The 17967-nt window shown below is 39.6% G+C and overlaps 1 pseudogene; it reads right to left on the reverse strand.

Moving 5' to 3' along the window:
* Positions 1–1994: 1994 nt before the first annotated feature.
* On the reverse strand, positions 1995–3447 carry LOC113457659 (annotated as a pseudogene).
* Between the last annotated feature and the right edge of the window lie 14520 nt (positions 3448–17967).

Consider the following 17967-nt stretch of genomic DNA (forward strand, 5'->3'; position numbering starts at 1 on the left):
GAGCTTCTGTGATTGGCATTGGAATTAAAACAAAAACAAAAGACAAAAAACAAGAGCCTCAGTTCTAACTCTCTTTTAAAAGTTATATTATTATTATTTAATTATATTATCTAGTAGTAGGTTTCCATATGAATTTTCCCTGCATCTTTTTTTTTAAGATTTATTTATTTATTTATTATGTACACAGTGTTCTGCCTCCATGTATGCCCGCATGCCAGAAGAGGGCACCAGATCTCATTACAGATGGTTGTGAGCCACCATGTGGTTGCTGGGAATTGAACTCAGGACCTCTGGAAGAGCAGTCGGTGCTCTTAACCTCTGAGCCATCTCTCCAGCCCCCTCCCTGCATCTTTAGTTCTGGGTAGCTCTCTCCCGACATGCCTTTCCCCCATCCTATTCTCACAGAAAACTTTTCAAATCCAGCATCTTACTCTTCTTCTTTCATGTCAAAAGTGTCTTACTGCCTCACTCCCCCTGCTGAAGCACACCCCCAAAAATCATTTCTTGCTTCCTGGCTGCTATAGACACTCACACACAAGCTTGACAATAAAAATATAAAAATTCAAAGCTAGGATCTTCATAAAAAAGAGAGCAGATGGCGTTTTTCTTTCTGGGCCTGGGTTACTTCACCAAGCTTGGTATTTTCCAGTCCAATCTATTTTCTTGCAAATTTCATAGTTTCATTTTCCTTAAGTGCAGAATAAAATCCCATTGTCTATACATACCACATTTCCATTATCCATTCTTCAGCTGACGGATGTCTAGTCTGGTTCCATTTCCTAAATCTAGTCATCAGAGAGAGCGGCCATGAATATGGATGAGCAGGTATCTCTGTTGTGGGATCGAGAGTTCTTTGGGTGTATTCCCAGGAGCGGTGTATCTGAATCATATGGAAGGTCTATTCTTACATTTTTGAGAAGCATCCAGACTAATTTCTATAGTAGCTGCCACCAGTTTGCACTCCCACCAATGGTATAATAAATTCCCTTTGGCCACATCCTTGCCAGCACTTGTTGGCATTTATATTCTTGATGGTGGCTGTTCTGACTGGAGTGAGATGGGATCTCAAAGTAGTTTTAATTTGCATTCCCCGACAGATAATGACTTTGAACACCTTTAAATGTATTTAGTAGTCATGTGTATTTCTTTGACAGTTCTCCATTCAGTTGCATAGATGTTTTCTTGTTTTCGGTTGGGTGGATTTTAGGTTTTTTTTTTTTTTATGCTTAGTTCTTCATGTAGCCTATCCACTAGTCTTAAGTCAGATGTATAGCTAACAGAGACTTTCTATGTCTTCACTAACTTTACAGATTTCTTTGCTGTATGGAGATCTTTGAATCCTCTGAGGTCCCACTTGACAAATTATTGCCCTTACTTTTTGAGCAACCAAAGTCCCATGGAGCATGTCTACATGTGTCTATATTGTATAGTATACTCCCTAATTATTCCTCTAGCAATCATAGACTTTCAGGTCTTATGTTGAGGTCCTTGATCCACTTGTAATTTGATTTATATGCAAGATGAGAGACAAGAATCAGGTTTTCTTTTGTCTATCTATCTATCTATCTATCTATCTATCTATCTATCTATCTATCTATCTATCTATCCATCCACATATATGTGTATTTTTTCACATACCATTTGTTAAAAATGCTATTTTTTCCTTCACTGTATTTTTGCTCTCTTTGAGAAAAAAAAAATCAGATGTCTGTCATTACATGGGCTGATCTCTGTGTTCTCTGCTCTGTTGTACTGATGTACATGTCTGGTTTTGTGTCAGAACCATGCTGACTTTATTGAGGGTGGGTACTGAGGTTTTTATTTTGCTAATAGAACATCGAGGAATGCGGGAGAATTGTCTGTATTCTGTCAATCATTCTGGGAAGCAGGAAGTTGATTCCTCCAACTCCTGCCCAGACCACCGAAGCAGCATTATATGATCTACCCCACTGAAAAAAGCCACATGGCTACCATAGATCAGAAAAATGAGTTAATCAAGATGTGAGCAGGAGATGGTTGCAGGACTCCTGGCCTGCAGCCTTGGCTATTCTCTTGGGATTGGTCAAAGTGGGATCACTCCCAGTCACCTGGATGCCTGAAGCTAGCTGTGAACATCTGTCTGCTGTGCATCCCAGTCTTCCTGGTCAAAGGAGTCTCTGATGGGCACCACTGGATAATACAGGATAAAGGTTATGTGCAGGTCAGCTGGTCAGGTGTGATGACCCTCCTGATACCATCAGGAGACTTGAAGTCAAGGTGGTATTTTCCAAACCTGAAGAGCTCAGAGGCAGCCATATCCATGCCAGTGGCAACCTGACCAGTATTGTAGGTTTTCCCAATTGTCTTCTTCAGCAGTTCCTGAGGTTGTTAAGTGCAAACCTACTCTCTGACCACTTTCTGTGGCATTTCCCATGTATCTCTCCTTGATGACATTCTTCAGGTTGTGGTAGACCTCTGCTCCAATGTTCATGGCCTTCCAGAAGCTGAATGCCTGAATGCACCCACAGGAATTATCATGCACTCTTACATGGCCAGCGTGTCTATGTGAGCACTGCTATTTGATCATGTTGAAAGTCAGGATAACAGGATGACTGTGGGGTTACCAGCTAAGTCAGTGATATGATGGTACAGGGCACACCCTTCTCCATAGCACTATCTTTGCAGACAGCAAAGGAAGCATTAAGGATGACATTTCCACCAAACTTGGATTTAGTTACAGTCTCAGAGATCCCAATCAATAGTTTGTCAGCTGTAGTAATATGAGCGGTGGGCTGCTTCCCGCCACCTGGCTAGCTTTACCCGAAATAATTACATGGACACTGTATCCTTTTAATCACTGCTTGGCCCATTTCTATCTAGCCTCTTCTAGGCTAACTCTCGCACCTGGACTAGCCCATCTCTAATAATCTGCTGTAGCCCACAAGGTGGCTTACTAGGGAGCTTCTAGCCTACCTCCATCCTGGGTCTGAGCTTCATTGCATGTACCTCAGAGAGCAGAGCTATCCCCGCGTCTGCCCAGGAGCCGGGAGCATGGCATCTCTGCTCCAGAGAGCAGAGCTGTCAGTCTGAGCTCACTTCCTCTTCCTCCCAGCATTCTGTTCTGTTTACTCCTCCCATCTATGTTTTAACCTATCAGGACAAGCAGCTTCTTTATTTAATTAACCAATGACCTTCCTCCATCAGTCAGCCTTCTCTTGTTCTACGTTCAGTTTCTTGTTAACCAAAGCAGCTACAATATATATATATATATTCTTGACAGCCACTGGGGCAACCTTTCCTGTGTAGTGGATTTTATCAATGTCTCAAAGTCCCAGGGTCTCATAGATTCCAGATGATACTGGGTATGGCAGTTCAGAATAGAGCTTTGGAGGTGCGGAGGTCAATCACAATAGTGGGATTCTCACGACTGTCTAAGATCTCGCTAGTGTGCATCTTGAGAATAGGCATGGTCCATTTCTGGTGGCAGGATTGCTATGCAGGGAGCAGAGAGTATTATGTACGCGAGGAGAACGTTAAGGAGAGAGATGTAGGTGCCCCACTTTCCCAGATGCTCCATCATGATGTTTATGTTACTGTGACTCTGATATAATTTGCTTTTAGATATATCAATACCTCCATCAATACCTGTTTTGTTGTTGTTCAAGATTGCTTTGGGCATCCAGGATCCCTTGGGTTCCCATATGAATCTAGTTTTGTAAAGAACTGAGTTGTTGTTTTGATGACTGAGATTGGATTAAGTCTGTAAATTGCTTTTGACAGGATGGACATTTTCATAATTTTTCCTATCCATGAGTATGGGATGTTTTTCTGCTAGAATCCCACTTAGTGTTTCCTTCTTCAGTGTTTTAACTATCTTAACTGTAGAGCTCTTTCCTTTCTATGCTTTGATTTATTGTGAGGTTTTTATTTTTCTTAAGGCTATTGGGAATGGAGCGCTTTCTCTGATTTCTTTCTCAGTCTGTCATTGGTATCTAGGAAGGGTATTGTCTTTGAATGTTAATTTTGTGTCCTAGTACTTAGCTGAAAGTGTTTTGTTAGCTCTAGAAGTTTTCTGGTAGAATTTTGATTTATTGATGTTTTATATTTAATTAATGAATGCTTTTTATCTCTGAGCATCAATGCTAAATGCAAAGAAAGGCAGGAATCATAACAACGCAGTTCCACTGCCCCGCGGTAAGCAAATTGAACTGTTCCGCCTTCAGGTTGACTTCTGGAGACCTGTGCTTTTGTGTTTCTTTGTGCTAACTCTATTTTCCCTGGCTCAGAATGTGTATGCAAGCAGGGGGAAATGCATTTTAAATTATTATCTTGTATAAAATAAAATTCATAGGTTTGTGCGGTCTTGAAAATTCTGTTGATGATTTGGTTGCTTCTGGGCTCCATGAATTTTTCATGGCGACACAGATTTCAAGGATAATTTGGCTCTAATGTTATTCAAGCTCGTTCTTTCCTACAGTCACTTTAGCCAAGGGACATATTTACATAATACCTAATGCCTTGTTTCTTTAAACTGCTTCATTGAGAAGCCTAAAATAAACAAAAAGAAACGTATCCTAAGGTGGTTTCGTGGTGGTGAACATTTTGGCAACCAAGTTTTCAATCTAATGTCCCAAACTGAGTCTATTTGGGGCAAAGGGATCCTCTTATGAACTGATTAAGTAAAAGGTCATGCATCTCAGGATTCAGTGTAATTTTAATAAGATCTAGATACCCATGCCGCAGTAATGTATTCAATGGTGTTTCAAATAATGAGAAAAAAAAGACAAAATTTGGAGGAGGAAATCTGTTTGTCTTTAGACCTTATTTTCTCTTGCCTTCCCAATGAAAAGTTTCATACTCAAAAAATAATGAATAAGAAAAGGAAAGTAGAGTTTCTTCCAGCTGATTATGAGGAGAGAAATTGTGAAACATCAAATAAAGATAGATTTAAGGGTCCTTGCAACTACAGCCTTTCCTTCTAGGGAAGTGGGCAGGGTATTAGGGAGACCTGGTTTAGAAGCATTCAGAGAGCCAAGGATTAGCAGGCTGGTGCCATCAGTCCCTGCATTGCTGAAGACTGGGTGAGTCACCAGGACAAATATTGAGCACAGCCATTTCCTAAGATATGACTGTTGAGGGGAAGTGAGTAGCAAGTTAACAGCAGGCAACTTTGTCTTTCAGTACATCAAATACACACAGCCGGAGAGAATAAGTTCACCTCTGGGCACGTCAGTAGAGAGAGCCCTCAGTTCATTCGCTGTGCAGTGAAGACCAGGGAGGAACCAGAGGGCACAGGGAACGGTTCAGGACCCAGGCTCCCATCTCCTGCCTCACCCAGACTCTTCTACCCTATGCACTCCAATATGGTCTCGGAAAGGATAATAGTGGGAAAAGGGAATCTGAAGGGTGAGACAACTTTCCACTGTGGAAAGGTTCCCATTTAAAGAGTCTCTCCATCTCCTGGATTTGGTTAACTGTAAATCTGAGTTCCTGAGCCTCATATTTGCCCTGCTCTGAGAGTACCACCAGAAGAGGGAACCTCATGAGGAAAATCAGGGTGTTCTCACAGCACTTCAAAAACTACAGGTTTTCTTTTGGTATTTAAAATGCAACATGCAGTTAAATTTGTTTACTTGCAATAGATTTATGAAACTGACGTTGATGCATATATACACGAATAGATAGAGGCCTGTGTCTAGACAGCTGTACATCAATCAGTCTGCTGCTTTCATTCATTTCTTTATTCAAAAATGTTAATTGATTGCTAAATTCTAGATACTCTGTCAGTCCCTCGAGATATACCAGTGAATCAATGTATATTGCAGAAAGTACGAAAGTCTATATATTTAATGTGTGTGTAAAACAAGTAACAAGCAAAATATTATTTCACAGAGACACAGATTAAGTAGGGTGGTGAATGAGAAGGTCAGGAAGGTGTGTTTCAGTAGGGCCAATGGGAGTGACCCCTGGAAGAGTTTTGACAAAGATCAGAAAGCGGTGGCCGTGGGAGTTATCTACAGTCCGGACTTTGAGAAAGGAAAACAGAATTAATACTCCCTAAAATAGGGGTGGGAAGATGGCTAAGTTGGTAAATATTTATTGGGCAAGCTGGACAACTGAATTCAAGATCCCAGAAGTTACATAGCAAGCCAGGCATGACAGTGTAAGCCTGTAATCCCTGCACTGTGGAGACAGAGGCAAGAGGCAATGAAGAGTTTGGGGCTTAGTCAGCCTCAGCAAACCCTTGTGCTCCAGGTTTAGTGAGAGGCTCTGTGTCAGAAAACAGGGAGTGATGGAGGAAGACACTTGATGACGCTCAACTTTCATATAATCTCCACATGAACACACATATACACTCCACACAAAAAACGGGCAGAGGGGCTGTGGGGTCATGATCTCTGCTTCTTGTTAAACATCACCATTCCTCTTGGTCAATAGTATTTTATGTCCCTATTGTGTTGTGGTGGGTCATGTGACTCAGCCTGTGTTTGCAACTAGAAGGGACAGGTGTCACCTTGAGCTAAAACACTTACGTGTTGGACTGAGAATTTACAAGCTTTTCACCCCTCTTCAAGCTAATAATTTTCAAAACTGATTATTTCTCTTAGCTCCTTAATAAAAATGACAGACCTGAAAAGACAAAGTCTTCTGCTATACAAGCCTGGGATTTTAAGAGTTATGTTACTATAGAACGAGCCAGTCTAGCATGACGTGGCTTCTTTTGAGTTTAACATGCTCAAAGAAAAGCAAAGAATACTGCAGAAGTCTTGATGACATTACAGACCATGGGAAGGAGGTCAAACCCAAGAGGTGAGTTTGGCATAGATCACTTAACCAGGGAGGCTGAAGTTTCTGGTAGGCATTTTTTTTCTGAGTGCTGGGAAATTCTTCTATGGGAACAATAAAGCTAATTCACCAGGTAAATAATTTATGCTTTGAATTTTATGTTGAAAAGTGAAATGATTCTTTTTAAATTTGAAGTTTGTATTTTTTTGTTTTTGTTTTTGTTTCTCATGAGGTGCTGGGATACAAATCTGAGCATTCCAAACCCTGAGCATTCCAGATAAACACACTACCACTGAGCCACATCATTATGCCCTGAAATACGGATCTAATATGCCTAACTCCTCATTTATTTTCCTAAAAACTAAACAAATTTATTTAAAAATCCTTAAACAACAGATTTCAGCTTAAATTTCTGACTTAAAGTTTCAACTTTCAATTTTTTATATTATCAGGCAAAACAAGGGAGACTCTAAATATATTTCTTCTGTAAACATCTTGAAATTTATGAAGCACGAAATACTAACTTGGTAAATATAAAAACACGCAAGTACAAACACGAAATTTTTATCAGCTGTCTTGAGTTGTGTTGGGAAAAGGTGCCTCACAAGCAAACATGGGCACAACTTTATGTAATACAGGTTTATTCCTGCCATTGTTGCTGTGGGAAAAGGAAATGGAGCAAATTTAATGAGATCCATCTAACTTTTTTCACTCAGAAACATCATGTATTTGGTAAATCAATGGCCATGATTATTTCAGCCTGAGCCAGAGAGGTAGCAATTGAAGTAAAGACAGGTTGGTGCTCTCAGTGCCGATGTGCAGGTGTACGGCGTTCTCATTCACTGTGTACCTGCCGTATCAACGGAAGGGAAAATAGATTTGATTACATTTGGCAGTTGCTTTCCACTAACAGGATTTGTGAAAGACAGGCTTGTTCAAGGTTGAATTCCCAATTATTTTCTGCTGTAAGAAGCAAGATAAAACAAAGTCTCCAGTATCCAATGCAATTAGCTTTTATATTGACTTATTTCTAATGTGAAAATCATATTCCCTTTAGAGGAAGAAAGAGCAGGTGCCATTCCGGAGAAGTGGATGAGTGTGTTTGTTTGGCTGTTTGTTTCCGTGTCTCTGAGATCAAAGCTCTGAGATCAAAACTCTAAAAAGATGTAATGCAGATACAGCAGGAATTATATTGTGAAAACATTTAATCAATATATATTACATATTTTATTTTTTTCCATAAATTATAGTCTCCCTTCATCATTAAATGTAACCTTATCCATCCAGATATAGTGGCCCATGCCTATAAGTCCAGATACAAGAGTATGAGGCAGGAGGATTGGGACCAGTTTGAGGCCAATGTCATCTACACAGTGAATTCAAGGCCTAAAAGGGTTATGGAGTGAGGCTCTGTCTCAAAAATAAAAAACTGTATTACTCAAAGAAAAGGGGAGTTAAATAGTAGCATTATTTATCCTAACCAAAAGGTGGAAGACACACATGTTCATTGACAGGTGAATGGGCAGGCAAACTGGAACATATACATACCATGTTTCAGCTTTAACAGTTAAATAAATTTAAGTGCATTGTATAACATGGACAATCCCCAAGGATCTCTGTCTATGAGAAGACAAATGTTGCATGACTCTACCTATATGAGATACCCAAAGTGGCCAAATGCATTGAAACAGAAAATACAATGACAGTTGCCAGGGTCTAGGGGAAAGAGAAGTGGAGTCACTATCTGAAAAAGTAGGACAGCAACACTGAAATCATTGTGGACTCCGAGGCTCAACTGTCTGACATTCATTCCTGGCTCCTTCAACTTCAAGCTTTGTAACCTTGCACAAGTTGACTCATTACCCATCCCTGAACTGTATTGTTTAAATGTGCCAATAATAAAACTTGTCTAGTACGGGGAGATAGCTCAGTCTAAGAGTATGTATTTAGCACAGCACCCAGCTCAACTGGGTGAAAGAAAATAAATGAGACACTAATATAAAACTGAAAAAAATCTCATTTTGCAGCTTGTAGATTAAATGAATTTATTTTGCAAGTGAAAAATTCTACTGCAGTATTGGCACACAATCCTCAAAATGTGTCATTATCTTTTATTATCATTGAAAAGAAATATGAGAATTAGCAAATGTGAATTTCTCAGTATTGCTTGTAGAAATAAGAGTCAGCTTGAAATGAGAAGCCTAAGCCTTCCACCTTCTACCACTGAATTGAATATGGAATAGGGAAAACAGAGCAGTTCTATAAAAACAGAAAAAAAACAGTTCTTTTTGTACAAATGCACGGAAGCAAATTTCTCATTCCATTTTCTAGAATCCTCCCGAATTCCCAAGCTGTCTGCTTGTCCTTAACACTAGTGACATCTGGGTCTAGAAATCAGTCAGAACTCAGTTACTAAGTGCACAAATATTTAATAGATAGAAGTCAAGTTAATAAACTGTTGAATGCAATATGCCCTTTTACTTTGTAAACCATACTTTCTTGAAGGCTAGAGTAGATTTTAGAGTCAGCGTAATGCTCCTAGTTGGAACCTAGTGACCACGGGAGGCAAAGCCTGGGGCTCTATTCTTCCTTTTCTCCCACAGGCACATAACTTTGCAACCTAGCCCACATGTCAAGTTTGTGAACGGATGCCTTGTGCTGTCAGGTCAAGGGATGCTGACATTGACAACAGGTACCAACCACAGATCAAGGGATGCTGACACTGACAACAGGTAACAACCTCAGGTTCAGGGATTCTGACAATGGCAACAGGTACCAACCTCAGGTCAAGGGATGCTGACATTGACAACAGGTACCAACCACAGATCAAGGGATGCTGACACTGACAACAGGTAACAACCTCAGGTTCAGGGATTCTGACAATGGCAACAGGTACCAACCTCAGGTCAAGGGATGCTGACATCAACAACAGGCACCAATCTCATGTCAAGCAATGCTGACATGGACAACAGGCACCAACCTTTTTGATACTCCAACCATGAGCTGGAAGGTCATTAAACACCTACAATTCAACCACAGAGCGAATCCAAATTCCAACAATAACAATTCAGGCTGTAAATGCGATGCACAATGAATTAATTTCTCTTTCTTATGAAAAAAAATACGATTCTAAGGAGCACATTTATCTTACATTTCATCATTTTGAAAGGGGGACGGCTTTCTAATTGAAGATACTTTCCAAGGGCTGTCACACAGTGGCAGTTGTGACAAGGCTGTTAGTGCCTGTGCTTGCATGAATGTGATCACAGCGGTTTACAGCTAACCTTACATCACAAGAGCTGTGTGCATTGTTGACCCTTCATGAACTGAGTCAAATGTCTGCCTAAAATATCTCCAAAAGGATTACATTGTGAATTGGCACTGAAGCAAGTCAGTCGTGTGTAAGAAGACAGAAACAGTACAGTTGAATGTTAGAGGGAAATGATGCTTATCATTAGAATATCTGCAACCAACTTTAAATTTGATTTCAAAGTAGAAATTTAAAATATGGGCACCCCCAAAAAGTGAAGTCGTGGACATTTTCTTGCTTAGTTTATTGATTACCTTTTGATACGGTAGCATCACCTAACCCCATCCACAAAGTCCTAGGTTTAAAATAACTGATCTACAGCCATGAAAGTATCTGATCAAGGCAAACAGCACTTAGGTGGCTTGACATCTCAGGCCTCTGTTTCACATGGTTCCTAGACACCTCCTATGACTAGCAGGCTAGTGGAGCATGCTTTTCTCTTTCTTAGGATTGAAGACAAAATGAATGAGTGGGAAAAAAAAGACATGAACTCAGGAACTCATATTGGGTGATCTGGGAGCAATTAAAGGAGAGAGATGGTGTTTGCTATGATATGAAATTCTCAAAGAATGAACAAGAACAAGTGAAACATCCATGGTTTCCTAAGAACCTCGTTTGGACTGGTACACTGTTGATCACACTCAGCCTAGAGGACAAAACACAGTAGTGTAGCCAGGAGGCCATAAGAGAAATAGCCATCATTCTCACTTCGTGGCTTATACAGTTGTAAGAGGTGTCTAATGAGGCAAGTCTGAAATCCATATGTTGAGGAATATATTTTCAGGTGGGTTGCTTTTGTTTATGGTGCATTTGATTAACTAAAGCTCTGCTTCCTTGCCTGTCTAAAACACCTGATGGTCCTAATAAAGAGATGAAGGTCAATAGCGCGGCAGAAGCGAGGAGAGGTGGGCCTGGCAGGTAGAGAGAATAAAGAGTGAAGGAGAAGCAAGAGAACAAGGACAGGAGCACATCAGGGGCCAGTTCCCAGCCTCCCAATCAGCCGCAGAGTAAGAAGGAAAGAAAGGTATACAGAAATAGAGAAAGATAAAGCCCAGAGGCAAAAGGTAGTCAGGGTAATTTGTTAAGAAAAACTGGCAAGGAACAAACAAGCAAAGGCCAGGCATTCAGAACTAAGAACAAATCTACGTGTTTTATTCGGTAGCTGGGTGGCGAGCCTTCAAAGAAGGAAAATCGAGTAAAATATTATACACTATCCAAAGGCCTGGCTCTAGAAAGGGTTAGAATTCAGCAGAGGGCACAATTGATATCATAGATGGAGATTCTCATATACTTTTAAAGTCTTCCAACCAGTAGGACTGGTCGCACCCAGATTACCCAGGATAATATTCTGCTTATGAACTTGATTCATTTCTACAGAATATCTTCACAGTGTCAGCGTCAGTGTTTGTAAGCTATCTGGGGGCAGATGCCAAGGCAGTCTTGACTAAAGCTAAGGGGTGGGAATGGTCTCTGCTCTTTGGTGAAGGAAATTACCAGTTTACATAAGAAAGGGCATGGGTATCAGGGATCCCAGTGTGAGGCAGAAATTCCTACACTGACAGGTCTGAGAAGACTGTCACATATCAGTGCAGACAACTGAACATGAGAAAAGTCAGCAAATGCTTTAGAAATGAAAAAAAAATCAAAGCAAGGACAGGCTAATGTGGACAAATAACGGATCATGTAGATCTATCACGAAAGAATGATTGAACAATATTGTAGATTTTATTTGGTCGGTACTATACAAATAGTACCCCTTTCAAGAGATAATACCTTAAAATTGTAATTATTTTGTTTGTGAAGGCCAGGGTCTATAGGAAATTATTAGGCTTTTAAACACAAGCTAGATAGTAGTATAGAAGCCAAGGCCAGCATGGGAGGTCACCAGAATCGGGAGCTGGAAAGGGCAGTGACCATGCATACATGTGTCTTACACGGCACAACAGCTGCACTTTGGCTGGGGTGAGAAACACGGGAGAGGATTTGAACTGAGGGTCAGCACCTGCTTTCTTTAGCAATCTTCAGCAGAGGCATCTCCTCCCTCCATAGCTTTCTCATGCTGGAAGAGACACACTGGTTTCACCCCTGACTGGGAAGGGTGGGCTGGTGATGTTGGGCTGCCTCTAAGAAGCAAACCTTCCAGGAGAAAAAGATGCAGTTCTAACAGTGGGAGCTGAGACTTTCATAAAGATTCCAGAATCTGATTAAAAATTCAATTGTTAACACATTCATTGTATAAATTGATGAGTTTCACCAAGCCGACTATATACACACTTCCATGCCTATCCCATTCTATGCTGATTGTGATCATTTGCTCTTCTGACTCCCTGAGCCTCCTCTTCCCCGTCCTTAGTTGGTCCCTAGCTCCTCTTCTCTCTCTTGTGCCTATTTTGCTGAACATGATGTTTAGTCCCAGCTGCACCCATTTTTGATGGATTTCTTTCTTCTTTATGGCTTAATAAGATTCTACTGTGTATATACTAGATAGTCTTCATCCAGATTATCTGTTGATGAGCGACTCAACCGATTCCATAGCATGGGTATTGGAATAGTGCTATAATAAATATGGGGATGTAGTTATCTCTTTTGGGTGGTGAATTTATTGGCCTTGGATGCATACCCGGGAGTTCATGGGTAGATCATAAAGTGATTCTAATGTACTGGTTCTAATTAGAGGACCCTCCATACTTTTCCCATAGTGACTAGACTCATTTGCCTGGTGTAAATACTCTGCTCTTCAGACCTCTGACAGCATCTGTTACTATCCGCTTTCACAAACTAGCCAGTCTAACTGGGATATGATGGGTATCAGTGTAGTTTTGAGTTGCCAATGGTATTAAGCTTTTCCCCACATAGTAATGACCATTTGTGTTTCTTTTATGGGAAGAATCTGTTTTATCTGCCCAGTTCAAGCTGGAAAGTGGAGGGATTAGACAGATAAACAGGCCCAGAAATAACTGTCATCATTTCAGAATGGCAGAGACACCTAGGTTATAATGAATAACATTTGTGATGGTTTGGAAATGCACTAGAGGAAAAATATTATGGTAGCATTTTCAAAAGGAATTAATAATTATTTAATTTCAGTCTTGCAGAACTCATCTCCGTGGCAACCATGCCATCCATATCTGCTCAAGGAACAAGGGGAACTGAAATTACAACTAAAGAAAGAATTTATACAGCATTGTATATCACATAACTGTTTGAATTATTCTCCCATCCTTGGTGAAATATGGGGAGTAAATGAAAGTGGGGGATGAACATAGAGGGTGGTTCTTGCCTGTCTGAACGGGAACATGGGAGAATACGTAAATCAAACACCAGTTAGAATAAAAAGTCAGAGAACACAGGATTGTTGAGGAGTAAGCCTTTCCCAGATGTAATTTTAGTAAATTATGGGTACTCATGAACTCTTTAGAATAATCTTAATTGCATAAAGTAAAATAAGATTATAAGGGAAACCAAATATAGGTTGAAATAAGACAAGTGTCAAGATAACAAAAAAGGCAACTGAGTAGAGTAATCTAAATGATTTGCGCTTTTGCATTACCTAAGATTTAGCCAAGGGTCTGATAATTATAAGCTTTAATGACATATCCAAATAGCTTCAAGATCTGTAAAATTATATGAAAACATCTTACTTCTGTTGGCAGCAAAATCACCTGTAATTACTCTATTGTAACTCATAGAAAAATATAAAATGAAATCTGAGGTTAGTGAAAGTCTGATACAATACTTCTTATTTCCAAATTCACCAGTAGGGGCTGTAGAGATGGTCTAGCACTTAATACTTGCCCTTCTTGCAGAGGACCCGAGTTCAGTTCCCAGCACCTACGTGACTGCTGACCACTGGCTGTTACTCAGTTCTAGAGGATCTAAAACCCTCGCTTGGCCGAAGTTTCATACATGGGGTGCACACATACTCACCCAGGTTCACATATTTACACACAAATTCAAAAATAGTTAAAGGAAAAAAAAGCCAAATTCATCAACATTCTTAATCTAGAACAGAAACTAGGTTGCCTGTAGTTTCCAGTCCAACTCTGAGTCATGTGTAGTTGTATACTTGGTATAAGTGAAGGGGTCTATCTGGGCAAGAGAATTCTGAAACATACTCTGACTCACTATGCCCATAAACAGTAGAAAGAGGCCAGAAGTTCCTCATGGCTTATTGAAAGTGTAAAAGGAATATTTTTCTTTTATTTCAGCAAGTGAAGTTGCAGGGACAGTGCCCAAATGTCTGGCCACAACCTGTCATATCTAGTACACCCCAAACAAGCTATCTAAGTACAGACATTTGTTGAAAGATGAAGAACATTCTGACCATCTGGACTCGTCTTTTTATTTTTACCACAAGTCTTACTCTATATATGCAGCCATAGTCTTGGTTATTAACAGAGAAATTAGAAAGACAAATGACTTAATGTTTAGGTTAAGCCACTCCAAGTAAACAGGCTGTAAATGAGCAGTGATGGTACAAATTATCAAATGTAAGGGTTTTCATTTTTATGTTTTGACATAGAATCTCAGTAGATGTCCCAACTTTGAACTTTCAATCCTCTTTCCTCATCTTCCAAATGTTAATTATTCATTTGTTCTTTCATTTACTGAATAACATAGTTATTACTGAATAAAGATAAGTATTATAGGCAATATATGACCTATCTTTATTTGGTATATATAAGCATCACGTGAGTAAAGTTTCCTCTCTATGAATGTGGATACATATCACCCTTTCCCAGGTACCTATGAAAACTGCACATTCTGTGAGTAACTGTTTTATTTCTTCCCAGAAAGCAATGTATTCAGACCTTGGAGCAGCCACAAACAAGATCATAGCATAGATTTGCAGCCCAAAAGAAGATAAATGCTTTCTCTCAGTTCTGGGGTCAAAAGTGAGAAACGAAGGTGTAGGAAGGCTGCTGTCCGTGCCAAGGTCCCGTAGAGGGCTGTGCGTGCTCCACCTGGGTGTTCAGCCAGGCAGCCTCGAGCCTGTGACTACAAATGTCCCATCCCTGTCTCTGTGTTCACATGCTCTTCTTTTCTCATCACCGTGTGTCTTCTCTGCTGTTCTTTAGAGAATCATCATCAGTGGAGTCAGGTCCAAGATCAAAATTCAGGAGTTTGACACAGGGTAAGGAATTTGCAGACAGGCAGAGGTGGACAGGAGATAGGCAGACAAACATTGGAGATACTCTTCGTCATAGTTGCAAATGTTTTTTATTACTTCTTTTATTTTGTGAGATTATAATATAATTATATCACTTTCCCCTTCCCTTTCCTCCCCCCAAACCCTCTATTGAACCCCTCGTTGCTCTCTCTCTAATTCATGGCTTCTTTTTTTTTTTGTTAATTGTTGTTTCATGCACATGTGTTGTGTACCTAAGTATTTTCAAATACAACATGCTCAGTCTGTATACTGTTGCTTGTGTGTATGTTTTCAGAGATGACTATTTGAAATACAATAATGAATTGGTGTGCTCTTCCCTGGAGAAGACTATTTCTCCCGTCCCAGAATTTCTTAGTTGCCTGTAGCTCTGTGTGTAGGGTTGAGGCCTCATAGGCTTTCCCTGTTTACATTAGAATGTCCATATGTTTTCCGACATTGCTAGGAGACACAATCTCACAGCAAACTCTCTGATCCTCTGACTTTTACGACCTTTCTGTCCTCTCTTTTGCAGTGTTCCCTGAACTTTAGGTCAAGTGATTTTATAGTTGCCACAGCATTCAGGTTCTTGTGCTCATTTGGAAGTTTGCATTTGATTAAAAATGTAATCATTTTGTCTAATTTTCAAAACTTCGTCATAAAATTCCCTTGTGGTTTTTTTTTTACCTTGTAGGTCTTGATATATTGAAGAATAATTTCTATACTGAATAGAATTTTTATTTTGATGAGTATTGTTAGATGTATATGGAAGGATACAGAGTAAATTCGAGATATTGATTGCATAGAACATTTGCAGTGCACTTAAAGCTCTGCTGCCTTTATGTCTGAGCAGACTACCCTCTTACAGAGAGGAAAAGACAATTCGCATTTCTATAATTATTGATTTCTCTTGCCTATTGTGCAACCTTTCCCCATACGTTCTCCATTTTATCCTCTTTGTCTCCCTTCCTCACTCTCTCTCACGTGTGCTTGTGTGCGTTTCTTCATGTGTGTTTGTGCGTGTCGATAAATAACATTGTTATGTAGCCCAGGCTAGTCTTGAACTCATGACCCTCCTGCTTCAGTCATGTGCCAGAACACCTGACCCAAAGAAGTTCATGTAAATAAATTCATGTTGTATGTGTCCTTTTGCATCTGAAACTGTTGCCCAGTGTAGTTTTAAGGTTCGTTCACAATGTGTGCAACTTCATTCTTTGGTTTTGTAAGCTCTTACTGCGTAGCATGAGCTTACTGAGGACTGTGCTTTTTCCTGTTGATGGTTGCTTCCAGTTTTGGCAATAAAGATGCTGATATGATATGTGTCATGAAAAATATTTTTATTTTTCCAGATAGATACCTACAACACTGCATCTAAGTTGCAGGTGTATGAAAGCCAAGCTATATAAGAAAAACTAAAATATTTTTAAAATTTGCATACTATGTTACAGTACCCCATAACTGTATGAGGGTTCTACTCACTCTATGTCAACACAACTCACTTCTCCCTTTTATCTGCTCTCGTCAGGTTTTGCTCTGACTTGCAGAGCGGTACACATTTGGAGGTCCAAGGAAAGCTCATAGAAATCACTCTCCTTCTTCCAAGTGAGTTGAGCTCTGAGGGTTGAATTTAAGTTGTCAGGCTTGATAACAGCAAGGACCTTTATGCATTGAGCTATTTCTCTGACCCAGAATTTTCAGCACTAGAATTTTTGGTTTTTCAGCAGGTATTGCTATATTGCATAGGCTGTTCTCTAGCCACAAGTGATTTTTTTTTTTTTTTTGGTCTTAGCCCCCAAAGTAACTGGGCTTAGGGACGTACTCCAATGCCTCCTTCTTATTAGGGTTTTAGTTGTTTTAGTGTATAAAATCGTGGGTTGTCATAGCATTTTCATAAATTATGTCATATTTTGTTCATCCAGACATACTCAATGTCCTCTCATGCCCCTTCATCCACCTCACACCTCTTCACTCTTAATGCTCTCTCTTATACTGTCATTATAAAGACGCAAATTATATATTTATATTTAACTAAATATACGCTTAAAGTTATGTTCTGTGTACAAGAGAGACTATGCAATATTTGTTTTCTTGATCCAGCTTATCTCATTTAACATGATGAGCTCTAGTTTCATCCATTTTTCCACAAATGACAGGATTTTGTCCTTCTTTATGTTTGAATAAAACTTTGTACATACACCGCAGTTTCTTTATCGATTCATGTGTTGATAGACATATGGGCTGATTTTACAGTTTGGATGCTGTGAATAGTGTCCTAATAAATGTAATATAGGGTGACTGAGATGGCTCAGTGGGGGCAAGGCACTTGCTGCCAAGCTTGACGACCTGAGTTTGATGTCACCAGAATTTACAAAGTTAAAGAGGAAAACCGACTCCTTCAAAGAAAACCGACTTTTACACGTGTGTCATGTTATTGTGCCTCATCTCAAAAAATGTAAATAGAAAAGAAAAGAAGCAATTAAATATGGATGTGTAATTTTCTTTGTAGAATACTGACATAGATTCATTCAGGTATATACCTAGAAGTTCCCTGGGACAAGCATATAGTAGTTCTGTCTTTCATTTTGTGAGACACTATACTAATCTGTATAGTCGCTGCATTAGTGACATGTCTGCCAGCCATGTATAAGAGATCCTTATTCTCTACATCCTGACCAGCTTTCGTTCTTTGTTTTCATTTTTAATTGCATAATGTTTTATTAACTTTAATTTCTTTTTTTTTTTTTTT

The sequence above is a fragment of the Microtus ochrogaster genome, linkage group LG4 (genome assembly GCF_000317375.1).
Source record: "Microtus ochrogaster isolate Prairie Vole_2 linkage group LG4, MicOch1.0, whole genome shotgun sequence".
NCBI classification, from domain to species: Eukaryota; Metazoa; Chordata; class Mammalia; order Rodentia; family Cricetidae; genus Microtus; species Microtus ochrogaster.